We start from the raw sequence: 5,435 nt of genomic DNA, 5'->3' as shown, positions 1-5,435 counted from the left end.
ACAGTGAAGCCAGACACAGATAAGTCAGCTATTCTCTCACTTTAGAGCCTTTGGAGATTATATATTTTGTTGTCTTCTGTTTGTCTTTAGTTTCAAAAAGTGAAACTACGGCTAAGTATGATTTACCTTGAAAATGGTTTGCAGCTTTTAATGGATCTATGATGAGTTGATGATTGTTGACTTTTGAAAGTTTTGGAAAATTTTCAATGATTTTCTGCTTCAACATTGTTTCTGTTTCTTGTTTCTCCTTTTAAATCCTTTCCACTTGGGCCTACAATTTAAAAATGTCAGCAGTTTCTCTGTGACTTATTTAATTCATACATCATTGTAATTTTTCATCTTTTATTTTCTCCCCAATTTAAGACTGAATATTTTATTCTCTCTTGGATTTGGCTTTCTATAAACAGTTTATGCGTTCATGTGTTCAGCAAAAAAAATCGACAGAAAATACATTTTTAAATTTACATGTAGAGCTTCCTCCTCTGCCTTCTCCTCCTGTGGCTGCAGCCTCCGCTGGGCTGAGGAGCCGGGCGTCCACAATGGTGGCGGCAGTGGCCACAGCACAACCAGCCTCCACCCCCAGTCCTGTCCTGCTGGGGAGCGCCGGGCATGGCCATCCCGCCCCAAGGCCAGAGCTGGGCAAGTGGATGTCACTGGAAGATGGCGCCCTCAGGCCCACGCAGCGTCAGGCGATGGTACCGGCATGTGTTGTGGTGGGTGCTGTCCTGGATCCCAGCAGTGTTCATCAGCCTCCTCCAGGGCTGGTCCTACTATGCCTCCACCATCCAGCTCTGCCTAGTGTCCATGGAAAACACTGGCGAACAAGTTGTGTGCTTGTTGGCTTATCATCTACTTTTTGCGATGTTTGTCAGGTCGTACTGCAAAACTATATATTACCAATGGATCCTTCCAAAGAATTCCATCTCTCTTATGCAGAGAAAGTATTGTTGGAGAGGGAGCCAAGAGGACAACCCCATCAGGAGGTTCTTAGGCGAGCAGCCAGGGTCTTCCCATTTATACCAGGACATGATTGGAGCCATCCGCTACTGTGACAGATGCCAACTTATAAAACCAGGTCACTGTCATCACTGTTCCATCTGTGATAAATGTATTTTGAAGATGGATCATCATTGCCCATGGGTGAACAATTGTGTGGGAATTTCAGATTATAAATTCTTCCTCCTTTTCGTGGCTTATTATCTGCTGTACTGCCTTTTTATCACTGCTACAGACTTACAGTATTTTGTCAAATTTTGGACAAGTGGTCTACCAGATACTCAAGCCAAGTTCCATATGATGTTTCTATTCTTTGCTGCAGCTAGTTTTCTGTCAGCTTATCTTCTCTATTTGGCTATCATTGTTGGCTAGTCAGCAAAAATAAATCTACATTAGAGGCATTCAGGAGTCCAGTATCTCGATGTGGAACCAATAAGAATGGATTCAGCTTAGGTCTCAGTAAAAATAATGAGACAAGTTTTTGGTGATGAGAAGAAGTACTGGTTGTTACCCATTTTTTCACATCTTTCTGATGGCTGCTCCTTCCCAACTTGCCTTGTTAACCAGGATCCTGAACAACCATCTACTCCTGCAGGGCTGAATTCAATAGGTAAAAATCCTGAAAACCATTAGTTCCTGCAAATCCATAGAGAGAATTCCAGAGCCACCTTCTCACTGACTCTCAGTCTTGGACAGAAAGCAACATAAGCCCTGGAAGAGGTAAAGCTCCTATGAGCAATCCTGCATTAACCATGGAGAATGAGACTTAATCCTCAAGCAAAGTAAATTCATGCTTTATTAAAATATCGATGCTGTACGTGGATGAAAGGCTCCCATATGAAGGCACCGTTTGGATATCCAGAATATGAGTTAATTGTCTGCAAGTTGTTACTTAAAACATGACACACTTTGGATCCAATATACAGAAACAGATTCTTATTAAATATTAAAATGTTTTATTGTATATGAATCAAAGAAGAAATATCTTCTATTGAAAACTCAGCCTAAATTCATGAGCCAGTTTTCACCTAAATAATGTGGGTAGCACAGTTTATTACTTAAAAACTTCATTGATTATTTGATTTTTATTTCAAAAATTGAGACTGTTAAGATATTGTTTCAGATTTAAAGGATTTCATGTCACATTATAAGGTGCTTGATTTGTAAAATCTATTAGTTACTGTTAAGAAGGTAGGGGAAATAAACCAGACTTCTTTTACTTTTCCTTCTGATAGGAAATGAACCTCAGACATAGTGACCTGTCATAACTATGACTTCACTACAAAGTCCAAATGGCCTGTACTTGAAGATACCATCCATTTTTATCAGACTTTAATTACTTCTAGACTTTGCTCCCCATTAGAAAATAAGTATGAACATTGAAGCTGGAGCTTTCTGAGCAAGCAAATGGCTAGAACACATTTCTGAGAATGAATCCAATGCTCTTAGAAAATAATTCTAAATCAGAAACACCTTTAATCTTTCCTGATTTTTGTAATTGGAGGAAAATCTGAAATATTACTAAGATTGAATTCTGATACACTTTTGTGGGCTTAGGTTTTTACAAACATCTTTTTTGTTCATTTCTCCTATTGAAATTAGTAAAAGCATTAAACTTCTGTTAAGAATTCCTTTTGGTTCTGTGGGGAGCAACTGGGAGCAACTCGGACTAGACTAAGTTACTCGAATTAAAACTTATTCTATGCATCTGCTCTCCCACATTATGGCGCTGGGAGAGGAGCAAACAGCTTCTACACAGCTGCCTCCAGTTCAACCAATAAACAGCAGGACCTGCTCCTGATTGGAGGAGAGCAGCGTACTTGGCATGTGGGCAGCCGAGTTGGGATTGGTGGAAGAGGACTATAAAGGAGGAGAGAGACAACATGCACCAGGAACATCTAAGAAGAACATCTATCTGAAGGAACACCTGAGCAGCCCCCGAGAGAGCCGGCCGGCGGTGTGCCGCTCCCCCATGGAAGTGGGGAAAGTGGCAGGGGGAACCGCCCTTCCACGGAGGTGGGAGGGATGGTAGCCAACCCGGGAAGAACCAGCAGCAAACCCGGGGAGGGCAGAGCAGACCAAAGAACAGCGCAGGGTCCTGTGTCGTTCCTCCACGAAGACGGGGAGTGACATAATGGTGCCGTGACTCAGATAGGAAACCTAGGCAGGGTTCAGTGTCACTCCTCCATGAAGAGGGGGAGCGACATAATGGTGCTGAAACCCGGGAGGGAAGAAATGGGAAGAAGTGGGAAAATACTGGAGAAAGAGACTAGCAAAGAGCCTAGGGAAAAGCCGGATGGAAAAGGTGCTGGAAGAAGCTATTGAAAGCCTAGGCATAGACTCGGATATGGACTGTGGGAAAGAAGTTAGGATTTAAAGTGAAAGCAAGAAGAAACTTAGACTCAGATACGGACTGCAGGTTGAAAGTGAAAGTGAAACCTAGAAGAAACTTAGACTTGGATACGGACTGTGGGGAGAAGCCAGGAGAAATGAGAGGGGAATATTGTTGGAAGAAAAGTTAGGGAAACATACCGGGCAGAGAAAAATATGTTAGGGTGGATGAATCCGCGGGGGCAGGCCGAGGTGGAAACGTAAGCTACCTTGGGATTCGTCGAGTCAGCCTGGGGAATAAAAGGTGAAAATCTGGAACCAGAGGCAGAGACGTGGGTCGCCAGGTTGGAATCCATCAGATTAGCCCGGGGAGCAAAAGACGGGAAGCCAAACCGAAGCAGAGACGAGAGCTAGGTTGAATTCGCCAGGTTAGCCCGGGGAACTTAGACTGAATACCGGTGGCGGAAACGTGAGCTAGGCTGTGTGACTCGCAGAAGCCGCCACTCGCAGAGAGAGCAGGCGGGGCTCTAATAGAGAGAATGCAGGGCTGGCGCGAAGGCTGTGGTGCGGGCGCAAAGGGTGTGGAGACCGCAGAGTGCGCAGAGCCGGGAAGCAGCCGCGGGGCGGGCGCCGGGATGCGAGAAATAGAAGTATAGAAGTAAAATGAGAGAAATAGGAATGCTGGCAGATAGAAGTAAAATAGGAGAAATAGGAATGCCTGGAGATAGAGAAATAGAGAAAGGCCTCCCCACAACACGGCAATGAGAGAGCTTGGATTCGGTCTGCCTGATTAGTAAGACGATAAGTACCTGTGGGTAGCTGCAGGTCACCGAAGACAGGCACGTTATCAACACCAATAGGTCTCCCCACAACACAGCAATGAGAAGGCTTGGATTCGGTTTGCCTGATTGGTAGGGCTTGTAAGCGCCTGCAGGCAGTTCTAGCAGAGCAGAGCATGTGCTGCAGGGCACCGAACACAGGCACGCATCAGTGCCTAAAAACCTCCTCACAACATGGCGAAGAGAGGACCCGGATTCAGTTTGCCTGATTGGTATGGCTTGTAAGCACCTGTGGGCAACTCTAGCAAGCAGAGCAGAGTGTGTGCCGTGGGTCACCGAAGACAGGCGCGTATCAACGCCAAAAATAAAAAGAAAGGGGTATCTGTGGGGAGCAACTGGGAGCAACTCAGACTAGACTAAGTTACTGGAATTAAGACTTATTCTATGCATCTGCTCTCCCACATTATGGCGCTGGGAGAGGAGCAAACAGCTTCTACACAGCTGCCTCCAGTTCAACCAATAAACAGCAGGACCTGCTCCTGATTGGAGGAGAGCAGCGTACTCGGCGTGTGGGCAGCTGAGTTGGGATTGGTGGAAGAGGACTATAAAGGAGGAGAGAGACAACATGCACCAGGAACATCTAAGAAGAACATCTATCTGAAGGAACACCTGAGCAGCCCCCGAGAGAGCCGGCCGGCGGTGTGCCGCTCCCCCATGGAAGTGGGGAAAGTGGCAGGGGGAACCGCCCTTCCACGGAGGTGGGAGGGATGGTAGCCAACCCGGGAAGAACCAGCAGCAAACCCGGGGAGGGCAGAGCAGACCAAAGAACAGTGCAGGGTCCTGTGTTGTTCCTCCACGAAGACGGGGAGCGACAGGTTCAATGGATTTGCCCTTCTGTAACATCTCTATTATTTGTCCTGTTAATCCTCCAGTGGTATCTATATTATTTTTATTATGTCTTCTCATCAAAACTATGACAGTAAAACTATATGTTTCCTGAAGTACCTATCAAGATTAAATTATGCAAATCATTGAACAAAAATCATATTGTTTTGGAAATTTAGTTCAGTATGAACTAAATGGCATGCTGTTTGAAAATTTAGTTTAAGATAAAAAGATGTTTTTGTTGATGTCAAAATGTTTGGCTTCACTAAATATACTAAGAAGCTCTTGTGCTTTGTATGCATTATTTACTAAAAAAGTATTATTTTTTTAATTGAATGAACTATACTTTTTGTAAATGTTAACAATTGGGATAAGCTGTATACTTTTTTTAGTATTGACTTTGAGAATTTAAAGCAGATTACCTTTTAAAACCATGTAGTTGGG

General features: G+C 44.3%; 1 pseudogene; it reads left to right on the top strand.

The window, feature by feature from the left end:
* Nucleotides 1–572: 572 nt before the first annotated feature.
* On the top strand, nucleotides 573–1,766 carry LOC149119498 (palmitoyltransferase ZDHHC2 pseudogene; annotated as a pseudogene).
* The last annotated feature ends 3,669 nt before the right edge of the window (nucleotides 1,767–5,435 follow it).

Source organism: Oryctolagus cuniculus, chromosome Y (assembly GCF_051225735.1).
Source record: "Oryctolagus cuniculus isolate XC-2025 breed Fujian yellow rabbit chromosome Y, ASM5122573v1, whole genome shotgun sequence".
In the NCBI taxonomy this organism is placed as follows: Eukaryota; Metazoa; Chordata; class Mammalia; order Lagomorpha; family Leporidae; genus Oryctolagus; species Oryctolagus cuniculus.
This window is presented reverse-complemented; position numbering and strand designations above follow the sequence as displayed.